Here is a 15750-nt window from a genome sequence, read left to right as displayed (position 1 = left end):
GGTGTTATCGGATAATTACTAATTAGTTATTTGAGTTGTACATTCTTCCTGATTTTCTAAAAACTCTTTCGTTTTTGACCTGTCACTTGTCACTTTTCCACCCTATATACTGTTTTTTTTTTACTTGTTGTAATATAAAACAACATTCCAACCTCCATCAGGCAAAATTAATGCTTAAGATAAAAAACAATTTGAAATTGTTGTATTAGCAAAATATAAAATTCGAAAATGTAATTTATGTAGATTAATACAATTTAGTAGGGAACATCAGTTAGATACAGTTTAAGAAACACAATTTGCGGAAACATAGAATCAGATATGCTCTTGTATAATATAGGAATATAGCCGAGAAAAGGAATTCAGTATGAACTAGAAATTTCCATATTTTTCTTGTACGCTGCAACGGACGAAATTTCGTAGTATTTACTACAGCTGTAGTCGTCAAAACACAGTTACTGTATATAGACATAGACATGATAATAATCAGTGATATTAAAAACTACATAAATCTTACCTTATACATGAAAAATTTCGCAACTCAGAGCGTGCTGCTCTTCTTGAAGGAGCCAAGCAACGTCGAAGTGACACTGTTCTTGCTCTGGCGAATCATTAAGCAGCCTACGCAAAACTGACACAATTCCCCTGAAGTGAACAAATTGCGAGTTATAGATGTGTCGTTGGGGCACTTCACACGTTTATTTCTGTGACAAATACTAAAAATTGCCGTTTTTTAACTTGTGTCACTTTTCTTGCCGGTGTGCGATATATCTACATACACATATTCATCTCTGCTCCGCAAAACACTGTGAAGTGCATGCAGAAGCATACTTCGCATTGTACTATGTAATGTATTATGGCTTCTTCTGTTTCCACTCGCGTATGGAACACTGGAAGAATTGACGCGTAATCCCTTCTGTGTGCACAGTAATTAGTTCTGTCTTGTCAACGGTCACTATGGGAGAGAAATGTAGGGAGTTGCATATTCCTAGATTCCTGACCTAATGCTAATTCTTGAAACATTGTCAAATAGAATTATAGCGAGATACTTAACGTCTGTCTTTAGGGTAGCTTACCAACGAATCCGCTTTAAAAAATTTTTTTTCATCTTAAATCAATATTTAGAGTTTTTGAAAAAAATAGTGGTTAAAAGAACTGGATGGAACATCAAGAAGTTATTTAAAAATCAAGTTAAAGATCTCTCGATGTGCGTCCACTCCCAGTTACACGCTGTTTTCAGTCATCAATGTTGCCAATATACTCCTGTTCGAGAACCATGTACTACAACTGTTTTTTCAAGCCGAAAGCCCTGTTAGAAGATACTCTTCCCCATACTATTCTGTTTCCTTTGTATATCTTTGGTTCTAGAGCCTTATTTTCCCTATTAACTTTTCTGTAATTCGAGCTGCTGCTATTTTGTCATTCTCAGAAGTTGTTATACCTGCAATTTGTTTTAATGTGGGAAAGATAGCAGGTGTGAAGTTCTAGAGTTATACTGGGTTTAATATGAGACAGTCACTATTAGCAGTTGATTCCATGAGAGTGGCCGAAGCTGAAAAAGTGGGTTCTTCAGGCAACTAAAGACGCCAGAATAATAAGGAGAAACAAGGAAAGGAAAACTGAAGATGAGGAACATGTAAACCAAGATGATTATGCAACTGGAGTATATTAGGAACAGCAGAGATGAGTCATAGATCAAATATAACTCTGAATTGAATTTTCCGAGAGCAAAATTATCTGACATGTTTATTTCATGCACAAAAAATCTATTTGAGATAGAGGTCTGAAATTTTTTGGGATGTTTCGGATATAAACATTTCTAGAATAAAAACTTGTTGCTGAAATGTCATTATTGTAGTCTACGTTTCAGATAGACATGTTATTAAGGTGTACTTAATGTCTCAATCATCTAAGTAAGATAATTAGTCAGTGCATAGATCTCAAGTATGGACCGGCATATAAAACTGTTAATCACTAATCTTCACAAAAAAACTGTAATAAAGTCAACGTGAGAACGAATATGATTAACTGTATGCCAAAATGTTCAGCAAGAAACACTCCTATTGGCCTACAATTTTCATCCAACTAAGAGTTCACGTTTCTTTTTTAAGATATAGTCGTGTAAGCGTTATGAAAATTTTTAGTACTTTTCCAGGCGTTCACAGGAAAGTCACCTTAAGTATATGCCACTTCAGGTTTTTACGGCATCTCCGTGAGTCCGGCTCCTCCCCCCCCCCCCCCCTCGCCCCTCCCCTGCACAGGTGAAATAAATCTGTGACTATACGAGTTGCCCTTCTTTGTATACGTTCAATTTTCCGTGACTGTCCTGTATGGTATGGGTCCCACATACTTGAGCAGTATTCTAGGATGGGTTCCACGAGAGTTTTGTGAACAGTATCCTGTGTAGAACGATAGCGTTTTCGCAATATCCTACCAGTGAATCGAGGCCTGCCATCTCAAAAATTTTCGACAAAATCGACCGAAGTTTTGCAAGCTTCTTTAATATCTTAAAGCAAAGTTGCTTTCTAGATAGGTATCGTGACTAAAAAAAGGAAGTGGATGTTCCATGAGAACTTCCGTGAAGCATGTATACATAATGTATGAAAAAATAACGTAATGTTTGTAAGGTTTCGTATCCTAATCAGTAAAAACGGAATCCTTATAGGATTGCTTCGTTTTCTGTCTGCCTGTCTGTTAAGAATCATTTTTTCTCAGGAACTGGTAGACATATCAAGTTCAATTTTACGTCACACACGGCCCCTTGCCAGCGTAAAAAATTTAACCTTCTAAGTTAATACAATCAAAAGATATGGCCATATATGTCACAAATTTTTGTACTCGCGAACTTACTCACCAGAGCCTATAGCATCCATTCCGTTGACCCAGAATCATGAAATTTGGCAAGAGGCAAGGTTTAAAACTACAAGTAAAGGGAAAAACATCCGAGAATTGTTAATCTGTAATCATACATCATGAAAAAAATTTCTTTTGACTTTTTTCATCCATCTGTCTGTGCGTCTGTTAAGATCCCTTTCTTTTTCTGGAACGGTTTGGCACGCAAGGTCCAGATTTGTCACATACTAAAGTCAACGGCCCCGTGGCGGTGTAAAGCATCTAAGCTTCTAAGCTAGTGCAGTCAACAAATGTGGTCTTTTATCTCACCTATTTTGATACTTGCAAACTCACTCATTAAAACCTACAGGTTACGTTCCGTTGACGTAGAATAATGATATTAGATAAGAAACAAGATTTCACAGTACAAGTAAGGGAAAAAATCCGAAAATCATTACATTGTAACTATATCACACAAAAAATATCTTTTTGCCATTAGCACATACGCTGCATTCATCATCCGTCAAAAGCGTAATAGGACAAATATTACTGCAAACAAACATGAAATGTAAGCTGTAATCATGTTCCATTAAGTAAATTAAAAATATTTCATTAGGTTTCCTCTCTCTACATATATAAACTGATGACCCCTATTCGCTTGTTTTTGTATGTAACGACTAATCTCAGGAACTACTGTAAAGGTTTTGACACAGTCTTGGAATTCCCAGGACCGATATTGATAACAGACAAAAATCATTGAGATTCTCGATTCCCACAATGGACGAACTATCTGTATACAAAATGAAGTTTGTACAGAAGCCTCAGTGCACGGTTCCTACTCGTATTTGGCCAATATTTGTAAGTTAAACAGTCTTTGTTAGTAATATTTTATAAGCGATTTTGAATTAAGAATTTATATTTATAATTGAAACTATATTCCTGCGTCCATGCAAGAGAAATAAGGAATCGTGCATTTTTCATAAAAATGACAATTATATATGTAAATTAGCATTTAGTTGATGAATTTTATATTAAAATGACTTTGGTATTGGAACTAAACGGGAAACAACATAAAAAGGAGAATGTAACGATCCAGCAATTACCAGTCTCGAGCGGTACCGATTTTTTTCATCTTTATGCATTTTACACTTCATGGTAATGCTCTCGTAGAACACAGACAGTTGCTTAAAAAATCGCATCGGACAGGAACTGAACCCAGTAACCCTACAGGCAATTCAAGCATTCTACCAGAGAGCCACACTGCCTGTCGAAGTAACGTGACCATACTTCATAGTATTAAGGGCGCTTAGAAAACTTCGAAGTCGATTTTATCAAGAGTTTGTGAGAGTTGCATTTGTCGTATTTATATTTGACGTCTGACCTTCAAGTACTATAAGTATAAAAATACACAAAAATCTCACTGCCGTGTGGTATCCTTGTTAGCCTAAGCGAGCGTTCTGTTTCACATCTCCGCAAACTGTATAACAAATGTATTTGTACTAGGGGCGTCCAATAAGTAATGCGATACATTGTTTTCTGAAAGCAGATTGGTTTTATTCAGGATTCCAATACAACATATCATTCCCCACTCTTATGGCTGCAAAACCCTATTTTTCTACAAAATCTCCAGTCAATGTGACTGCCTTACACCACATTACTAGAAGGGCCTGGTACTACTCTAGTGGTCGACGTCAAAGCCAACGTCTTGCTGCATCAATAATCTCGCCATCAGCCACGTAATGCTTCCTGCGGAGTGCCTCCTTGACAGGGCCAAACAGATGGAAGTCGGAAGGTGCGAGATCCGAGGAAGAACAGTCTAGTGAAGTTGTACGAGCTCCTGCTCGGTGCACAGACTTCTGTGAGGCCTTGTGTTGTCGTGGAGAAAAACTCCTCCCGAGCAGGCCATGAATTCACAAAGGTACCGACCGGCCGCCGTGTCATCCTCAGCCCACAGGCGTCACTAGATGCGGATATGGAGGGGCATGTGGTCAGCACACCGCACTCCCGACCGTATGTCAGTTTCCGAGACCGAAGCCCCTACTTCTCAATCAAGTAGCTCCTCAGTTTGCCTCACAAGGGCTGAGTGCACCCCGCTTGCCAACAGCGCTCGGCAGACCGTATGGTCACCCATGCAAGTGCTAGCCCAGCCGGACATCGCTTAAGTTCGGTGGTCTGACGGGAACCGGTGTTACCACTGCGGTCGGCAAGGCCGTTGGCATTGTCATGGAGAAGGAGAAGTTAATTCGTATTTTTGTAGCAACGAACACGCTGATGTCGTTTCTTCAATTTCCTGAGGGTAGCACAATACAACACTGAGTTGATCATTGCACCATGATCGAAGACATAAAATTAACCCTTCAGAGTTGATGGTGCGGCTTTGAACTTTTTCTTCGAACGAGAGGTGGTGTGAAGCCACTCCATGGACTGCCGTTCTGTTTCCGTTTAGAAGTGATGAACCCATGTTTCATCACCTCCTGTGACGATGGTCGACAGAAGTTGTCACGGTCAGCCTCGTAACGCACAAGCAATTCCACACAGATCAGATGGTCTCTCGTTGCTCTTCGTGGTCTCCTGTTAGGCGGCGAGGAAACCTGCGGGCACACACATCTGAGTGCCCCAACTAGTGGACGAATGTGTCAGCACTACCTATAGAGACGTTCACTTATGCAGTGTCAGCACTACCAACAGAGATGTCCAGTTGTGGATCGAGGTGTTTGATTGTGGTCGGTCGATCACCTCGAATGAGAGTGTCCACACGTTCCAACATTGCAGGAGTCACAGCTGTGTGCGGCCGACCGGGACAAGTTTCCGTGACCTTTTTGCGATGATGACAGATGCCTTCTCCAGCGACTCACGGTGCTTTTTTTCACTGCCAGGTCTCCATAGACATTCTGCATACGTACACGAATATCTGCGATACTCTGGTTTTCCACCAAAGGAAACTCAATTGTAATCCCTACTTGGAACGCACCTCCGTTACATGCGCCCTTTTGAAAGCTACGTGTAGCGCCGACACTTCACGGACCTTCACGAAACAATAGAGCATTAGGCAGGAATATTCCACGACGTTCCACAACGAAGTCCGCATTTTTTCAGCCGAAACTGCATGGGAAAAAAGTGTGGTGCTTATTGAATGCACCTGGCTGATCCCAATTCCAATTCTTTGATCCAGTAGTCATAGGATACGTTTTTTTTTTTTTTTTGTCAAGAGCATAATTTATATTTGCAGTACGGACTGGCTGTTCTTATACGTGTTGCAATGAAAATTTCTATTCTTATCAACAGCCGTTATGTATTTTAAATGACTTCATGTTAGTCCTCTTTTCAGAAAAATTACAAACGATTTCAGTATCACTTAAACGGAGCGTTAGCCAGGGTTGGACAAGAATGGAGGACGATATTAATATGGCCTTACTTATGGAACCATCCCATTCGCCTCAGATGAATAGAAACATCTTGCGAATCCTAATATACACTATGTGATAAAAAGTATCCGGACACCTGGTTGAAAATGACTAACAAGTTCGTGGCGCCCTGCATCGGTAATGCTGGAATTCAGTATGGTGTTGGCCCACCCTTAGCATTGATGACAGCTTCCACTCTCGCAGGCATACGTTCGGTCAGGTGTTGGAAGGTTTCTTGGGGAACGGCAGCCCATTCTTCACGGAGTGCTGCACTGAGGAGAGGAATCGATGTCGATCGGTGAGGCTTGGCATGGAGTCGGCTTTCCAAAATATCCCAAAGGTGTTCTATAGCATTGAGGTCAGGACTCTGTGCAGGCCAGTCCATTACAGGGATGTTATTGTCGAGTAACCACTCCGCTACAGGCCGTGCATTATGAACAGGTGCTCAATAGTGTTAAAGGATGCAATCGCCATCCCAGAACTGCTCTTCAACAGCGGGAAGCAAGAAGATGCTTAAAACGTCAATGTAGGCCTGTGATGCGATAGTGCCACGCAAAACAGCAAGGGGTGCAAGCCTCCTCCATGAAAACCACGACTACACCATAACACCACCGCCTCCGAATTTTACTGTTGGCACTACACACGCTGGCAGATGACATTCACCGGTCTTTCGCCATACCCACACCCTGCCATCGAATCGCCACATTGTGTACCGTGATTCGCCACTCCACACAATGTTTTTCCACTGTTCAATCGTCCATTGTTTACGCTCCTTACACCAAGTGAGGTGTCGTTTAGTATTTACCCGCGTGATGTGTGGCTTATGAGCAGCCGCTCAACCATGAAATCCAAGTTTTTTCACCTCCCGTCTAATTGTCATAGTTCTTGCAGTGGATCCTGATGCGGTTCGAAATTCCTGTGTGATGGTCTGGATAGACGTCTGCCTGTTACACATTACGACCCTCTTCAACTGTCGGCGGTCAGTCAACAGACGAGGTCGGCCTCTACGCTTTTGTGCTGTACGTGTCCCTTCACGTTTCCACTTCACCATCACATCAGAAAAAGTCGACCTAGGGATGTTTAGAAGTGTGGAAATCTCGCGTACAGACGTATGACACAAGTGACACCTAATCACCTGGCCATGTTCGAAGTCCGTGAGTTCCGCGGAGCGCCCCATTCTCACGGTGTCTAATGACTACTGAGGTCGCTGATATGGAGTACTTGGCACTAGGTGGCAGCACAATGCACCTAATATGAAAAACGTATGTTTTCAGGGGTGTCCGAACACTTTTGATCACATAGTGTATGTATCCAGGATAGACTTAATACGCTGCAAATACCGAATACAAATACCATTTCCGCAGTGCCATATGACAATAATCAAGACTTTGTCTTCCACACACATCTTTATCTACTTACGTTTGTCCTAGCTATAATTAATATTACATCCTAAGTATTCAAATTAAAGTAGTGTAGGGTGGCATTAAATATGTAATTATTTTTTATCTTCATTTTCCTTGAAATGCCGTTAGATTGGTTTTACTTCTTGAAAGATGTACAATGCTTAATGCACTAGACTAGTATTCGAGACAGTAGAGTTCAAATGCGCGTCCGCCCATTTGGATGTAGGATGTCTGTGGTTTCCTAAATCGCTACAAATGCCGGATTACTATTTGAAGGTGAACGGATGACATAGATTCGTTGAAAAACCTCTGGGATAGAGCACAGCATCTGTTATGGGAACGAAACAGTAGAGACTAGAGCAAACAATTCTAGAGTACTGGTCTAATGTTTAGATACTGTATCAGACAGTAAAGTAAAATTTTGTTCATCCGTAAATTATTATTTCCAGCCTGTCATCAAAGATTAGTCTCTTCCAACCCCTTCTTCTTCTTTTGGCATGTAGTGGACTTTGTAACTTTTTATGGCTCCTACTATTTATTGGTGATTTTGCTTTTTCCATTTCTTACCCTTAATGTACCAATGGTCTTTACAGCGTTGATTCATTTGTGTTCATCGTTTTGGGAATTTGAGTGTGACCCATTCTGGTTACATGATTCATTCATTCTGTTCCACAGTCTTGAATGTGATCTTATGTACTTTGTATTTGTAATTCTGCCTTTACTTCTACGTTACTTTTTCCCTCTGCTTGTGTTCCCTGACTTTTTTCTCGAAAAGTTCATTTCCCCTTTTCCTTTCTTCTTTTTCGTAGGACTCCGTATCTTAACTTCCATGTAACAGAAAAGGAATAGTCATAGTTTTTAGTGTGTGCCACTTGTGTAACTGGATGTTGTTAATTTTGATTTCAGTATTCACGTCTATTCCTCTAAAATCTATGACCTTACAGTTTTTGATCGGGTCTTCAAATTTGTACTCAGCAGCTATTAAAATAAGCTCATGATCTTTTCTCAATTAGGAATACCCAATGTCAGATATTATTATTTGATCTTAAGCACACGAAACAGCCGTTAAATGCGCGTTATTATGTTAAGTTCGGTGTTTAATTCTTAATCTCCAGTATACGTGGACACAAACTGTCTTCTGTAAGAAAGCTTAAAAGTCCATTAAGACAAAAAGAAAAGCGATGCATCACTAAGGACTTATCCGAATGGAAATCGGTAAGTGTGATCTACATATACAGACAATTCCAGAAAAATTGGATGATTTATTCAAGAGAAAAGCTTCACAAACTGAGCAAGTCAATAAAGTGCTGGTCCGCCTCTGGCCCTAATGCAAGCAGTTATTCGCCTTGGCAATTGAAGATAAGTTGCTTGGCAGTTGCAGATAAGGTGCTGGATGTCCTACTGAGCGATAACGTGCCAATTTTTGTCCAGTAGGCGCGTTGGGTAGTCAAAATCGCGATACGGTTCCACACGTTCTGAATTGTGGAGAGATCCGGCGATCTTGCTGGCCGAGGTAGGGTTTGGCAAGCTCGAAGACAAGTAGTAGAATTTCTCACCGTGTAAGCCCAGAATGGCTTGCCATGGAGCGCAACAAAACTGGGGCGTAGACTGTCGTCGACGTACCGATGTGGTATAAGGGTTCAAAAATGTTCAGATGTGTGTGAAATCTTATGGGACTTAACTGCTACGGTCATCAGTCCCTAAGCTTATACACTACTTTAATTAAGTTATCCTAAGGACAAACACACACACCCATGCCCGAGGGAGAACTCGAACCTCCACCGAGACCAGCCGCACAGTCCTTGACTGCAGCGCCTTAAAATGGCTCTGAGCACTATGAGACTCAACATTTGATGTCATCAGTCCCCTAGAACTTAGAACTACTTAAACCTAACTAACCTAAGGACATCACACACATCCATGCCCGAGGCAGGATTCGAACCTGCGACCGTAGCGGTCCCGCGGTTCCAGACTGTAACGCCTAGAACCGTTCGGCCACCCCGGCCGGTTGCAGCACCTGAGACCGCTCGGCTAATCCCGCACGGTAGGTGTAAGGGTGTCGCGTATGACAACCAAAGGGGTCTTGCTATGAAAAGACGTGGCATACCAGGTCATCACTCCTGGCTGTCGGCCGTATGACAGGCGACAATCGTGTTGACATCCCAGCACTGTGCAGCGTGTCTTACAGCCACGTCTGCGCTGGTCATCGGGGCTCAGTTCGATGCGGGACTCGTCACTGAAGACAATTCTTCTCCATTCAGTGAGATTCCAGGCCGAAGACGTGTCTGGAGAGCCCCAGACAGCGGTGGAACACCAACCTGCCTATTGCCAGCCATACGACCCGACAAACAGGAGTGATGATGTAGGGTGCCATTTATTTTCAGAACATCTGCGGCACCTTTACAGCACAGCGGTACGCCTTTCATACTCTACGCCCCACTGTGTTGCTCTCGATGGTAAGTCTTTCTGGGCTTGCGTTTTAGCAAGAAAATGCACGCCTGCTCTAAGCGAGAGTTTCTACTGCTTGTCTTCGTGCTTGGCAAACCCTGCCTTGGCCAGCAAGGTCGCCGGATTTGTGCCTGAGATCCTGTGGAGCATTATGGACAGGACCTTCCAGCCATCTCGGAATTTTGACGATCTAACGCGCCATTTGGACAGCATTTGGACGAAATCCCTTAGGAAGACATCCAGCAACTGTATCAGTCAATGCCAACCCGAATAACAGCTTGCATAAGGGCCAGAGATGGGCAAAAGCGTTACTGACTTGTATAATTTGTGAAGATCTTTGTCTCGAATAAATCATCAAATTTTTCTGAAATTTATCATTTATTTGTCTCTACACGTACATCACATGTGCCGATTTCCATCCCATTTGGATAGTACTTCGTGATGCGTCGTTTTTTCTTGTCTTAGAGTGATATAAGTTAATGGACATTAGTATTCTTCTTGTGTCCGAGGACAGTCTAACGCTTATTGTGCTTTATTTCAAGCTTAATATGACTTGATGGCTGCGAAGACAAATGTCGAATCTAAAGTTAAGACTTTTTGGTAGTTAACGTACAAAAATCAAACTGAACCATCCTTTAGCTTCTACGTTAAATTGTAATTACAGAAAGTTTGAAGAAGCGCTTCACAGTTGCGGAGAAGCCAATAATCGTTAACAGACATTTACCCAGTAAAGAGCTATATTAACCAGCTCATTCTTCGAACTGAATGTATTGTATCCCACATAATATGGGTAACACTAAATTTCTGTGTGTGATTCGAGATATCGAAACGTAAGTTTCGACTATGAATGGCATGGAAAATGGCGAGTATTTTTCCTCGTAACGTTTTTATCTACCATGATATTACAACTATGCTATTTTTAATGTTGCGTTGATTATTTTTACCACATTCTGAAGCTTTTGAGCCGGCCGAAGTGGCCGTGCGGTTAAAGGCGCTGCAGCCTGGAACCGCAAGACCGCTACGGTCGCAGGTTCGAATCCTGCCTCGGGCATGGATGTTTGTGATGTCCTTAGGTTAGTTAGGTTTAACTAGTTCTAAGTTCTAGGGGACTAATGACCTCAGCAGTTGAGTCCCATAGTGCTCAGAGCCATTTTTTTTTTTGAAGCTTTTGAGAGAGAAAGTACAGTAATGTGCTGTTGATAATGATTCCTCTAGAACGTTTCGCAAAAGTAATCGAGGAATGCTTCTAATTGTGAGTTGGTGACAACACATTGCAGTGTCATCTCTGTTACTATTTCTTAGTGTGGTCACTCCTTTATTAGTGGCGTCACTCCTGTCTACGTTCACAAATAACACATAAGCATTAAGAGCGTTATAAAAATCACAGAAAACCACAAGCACTATATCGCAGCATCCTTTTAGCATCTTTTTTTTTTTTTTTTTGAGATCTCCAAAATGCATTTTTATGTCATACCTGTGTAGTTTCTACAGTTTCTGCAAAATGCATTTTTATGTAATACATGAGTACTTTCTACAGTCTCTCAGTACATTTGAGTGCTGTCATTTGTAGGCATACTGTTTCGGTAACTTGAACCATTTATGGCGTGTCTTGTGTGTTCATGTTACGTGAGGAAGACTGTTGGTGTATGATCACCATGTGCACGGGTGCTTCGAAGTCGTTCACCACCAGGTTCTGTCTTGTGGCAATGATTTCCTCTCCGCCTGCCAACAGCAACGAAAGTCCTGGGATATTTGAGTTACCTATTCGTCATGTATAGAGAAGCTTGGAAGAGGTCTATATCCAATAGTGGATGATAAATGACTGACGATAATTCAACTATTTATCTGCTTCTAGAGTTTATCCTTCCCCTCTAGAGCCAAGTTAACAATTCTGTGTGCTGCTGGTAGTGCGACGACGTTCCACACCTACTGCTCATCTCTTCGACATGTTCTGGTGAATCGTGTACGAGTCGCTTTTCTTTCTTTTCTTTATATCGTTTACTCCTTCGTAGTTTTGGTATACGAAGTGTTTAATCGTGTGTTGACATTCCTGTTTGCAGTTCCTCATTCAATAACTGCTCGCAAACGTATCGACTCCAGGTCTAACCAGTCAGTGCTGTTTGTCTTTCGCAGAGATCAGCAACTATTTTATTTTTGTTATCGGTTTTTGTAGTTCTTTTATTGACGTGAAATGTAAAGTGTTATGTCATGAAACACGAATCCAATATTTATAAAACCTTGTACAGCTGTTCATCACATCATGATCATCAGTGTTCTGCCCATAGGCAGGTTTTCACATGGTAACTCTCTGTGCTCTCCTATCTTCTGCCATCCTCTTCAGCTCCGCATAATTTCCGCTTCCCTTTATGTCGTCTACCATCTTGTATCTCCTCCTTCCTCTGAAGCTCCTCCAACATACTAGACCTTCCAAAGCGCCTGTTAGCAAGCACTCCTGCCTCGACAAATGTCTCATCCAGTTCTTCTAGCCGGCCGCTGTGGCCTAGCGGTTCTAGGCGCTTCAGTCTGGAACCACGCGACCGCTACGGTCGCAGGTTCGAATCCTGCCTCGGGCATGGATGTGTGTGATGTGCTTAGGTTAGTTAGGTTTAAGTAGTTCTAAGTTCTAGGGGACTGATGACCTCAGATGTTGAGTCCCACAGTGCTCAGAGCCATTTGAACCAGTTCTTCTTCCTTTCTCTTATAACCTGCAACAGTCTTCTCCTCTCACCAATCCTTTCCAACACTTTTTCATTACTCACTCTTTCCTTTCAGCTTATCCTCTCCATTCTCCTGCACTTCCAGATCTCAAATGCTTCTAGCTTCTTCGTCATCCGCTCATATCAGTGTCCATGTTTCTGCCCCATAGAGTTTGCTTCCCCGTAGCAACGCGTATTTTCAACACCTGATGGTATCTCAAGTCTTCAGTGATCGAAGATCCAAGATATTTAAATGGCCGTATCTTGTCCTATCTTCATATTTGCAAGTCTCCTTCTTTTGTAGATCACCATAGCCTTTGTATTTGTTGTATTTATTCTCATCCCGTATTCGACACAAGCTCCATTCATACCTTTTAGCATTTTATTTTCATCGCATAATGGGAATTACACGCTTAAACTCTCATTCCATTCGAAACTGATGACCATCATCAATACCAATATAAGGTATGCACCCACAGGGACGACTCCAATCTTGTATTCGTTGTGGCACGGAGGAAAACATCTCGTAAATGTCATCCTGAGGATTTCCCTGTCATGTCTGAAACACATGCTGTTGCAACCCACGAAGGTTGCTGGCTGGAGGCCGATATGGAAATATATGTCTTCCCATCACATCTCAGACCTACTGTGTTGGTGGCAAATCAGGAGATCGGACAAGCCAGTCAAGGGTGCATGTATTCCTCGTGGTGTTTGTGGTATCAGTTGCAGTGTGGTGCTTTGCATTATCCCGTTGAAGTATACCATTTAAGGCCCTGATCATTAAGAGAATGGCAACACGGTTTGCCGCACTTGGCACATACTGGCGAGCGTTCAGATGCTCACCAACAACTATCAAATCAGTTCTGTTCTATCAAATAACTCCTCACATCGTGATTGTAGAAGTTGAGGTCTGGAAACGGCCGCTTCCAGTGACCTTTCATGAGGTCATCAACGGACACACTGAGGTAGAAGCGAGACTCGTCGCTTAACACGGCAGAATGCTACTCATGTCCCTGTTGACTCCGGTGCTACACCATGCAAGCCTCTGTTGCCTGTGTCTTGGTGTCGTTGGTGAACGACGCATGATAACCCAAGATCTCAGCCCAGCTCGCAGTAATCTCCTGACGTTTCGCGGTGACACTCTGCCTGTAGCTTCTGCCAGGATTCCAGCTGTTGCCATCCGTTTATTCGTCAGAGCCAGTCGAACACCCGTACGAGCTTCTCGTGGTGTAGCGTTTCTGGAAGGACCCGCGCCTACTCTTCTCGCCACACTGTTCTCCTGGATCCACCTCGTCACCACTCGTTCTACATCTACATCAATATTCTACCAGCCACCTGACGGTGTGTGGCGGGGGGTACTTCTGGTACCACTAACTGATCCCCCTTCCCTGTTCCACTTGCAAATGGCGCGCGGAAAGAATGATTGTCAGGAGGCCTCTACATTAGCTCTAACATCTCGAATTTTCTCGCCGTGGTCGTTTCGCGTGATGTGTGTGGAAGGAAATTATATGTAGTCCGACTCTTCCCGGAAAGTGCTCTCTCAGAATTTCAGTCGTGAACCTCTCCATGATGCACAGCGCCTCTCTTGTGACGTCTGCCACTGCAGTTTGTTCAGCATCTCTGTAACAATCTCGCACCGACTATACGATCCCGTGACGAACCACGCCGCTCTTCGTTGAATCTTCTCTATCTTTTCTATCGGTCCTTCCTGGTAATGATCCTAGATTATGAACAATATTCCCGAACTGTTTGAGCAAGCGCCTTATGAGCCACTTCCTTCGAGAATAAGTTACATTTCCTTAAAATTCCTATGAATGTGGTAGGCATATGCTTTTCTACTGTTTGTTTTATGTGGTATCACATGTGATCCAACCCGCGGAGTGGCTGCGCGGCTTAGGGTGCCATGTCACGGATTGCTCGGCCCTTCCCGCCGGAGGTTCGAGTGCTCCCACGGTGTTGTTCTTAGCATAAGTTAGTTTAAGTAGTGTGTAAGTCTAGGGACCGATGACCTCAGCAGCTTGGTCCCTTAGGATTTCACACACATTTGAACTTCAGCTCGCTCTGGATAGTTACTCCTAGATATTTTACAGTAGACACTGTTTCCAGCAGTATTTCGTCAATAGTGTAGTTGTGCAGTAGTGGGTTTCTTTTCCTATGTACGTGCAATATATTACATTTATTTACATTCAGGGTGAACTGCCAGAGCCTGCAACATTCATCAATCCTCTTTAGGTCATTCTGCAAATCGTTACTGTCTTCTGGCGTTGCTACCGTCTTATAGACAGCCGCATAGGCAGCAAAAAAGTCTTAAAGGGCTTCAAACATTTTCTACTAGATCATTTATATCCACTGTGAACAGTAACGGTCTTATCACACTTCTTTGGAGTATTCCGAAAATTACGTTTTCAGCTCTCGAGTTTGTATCGTTAAGAGCGACGTGTAGAGTTCCATCTGCAAGGAAGTCGTGAATGCAGTCGCAAATCTGATACGATACTCTGTAAGTTCGAATTTTCTTAAAAAAAGTTCGTATTTTCTTCAGTAAACGGCAGTGCGGGACAGTGTCAAATGCCTTCATGAAGTCAAGGAACATGACACCAGTCTGGCGCCGTTGCTTACAGCGCTATGGATCTCATGAAGGAACAGAGCGAGCTGAGTTTCACAAAATTTCTGTTCACGGAACCCATGATGATTTTGCTAGAGAAGATTTTCGTTCTCCAAAAACGTCATAATTTTTAGCATAAAATATGTTCCATAATTCTACAGCAGACTGATATCACCGATACAGGTCTTGCTATGCTGACACGTCGAACTGAAAAGCTCGAGTAACGGTAGACTCGTGGAATAGCCATCATGTACCCACTCCAGTCTTCAAATGTAGGAATGACCTTTTTCGGTGCTGAAAATAAACTCGCGTAATAATGAAATTTTAATCAATGTATATCAGAGGCGTGGAAGTATTGGAGAATTTTT

Source organism: Schistocerca nitens, chromosome 2, assembly GCF_023898315.1.
Source record: "Schistocerca nitens isolate TAMUIC-IGC-003100 chromosome 2, iqSchNite1.1, whole genome shotgun sequence".
Lineage (NCBI taxonomy): Eukaryota > Metazoa > Arthropoda > Insecta > Orthoptera > Acrididae > Schistocerca > Schistocerca nitens.
Note: the sequence above shows the minus strand (reverse complement) of the source record.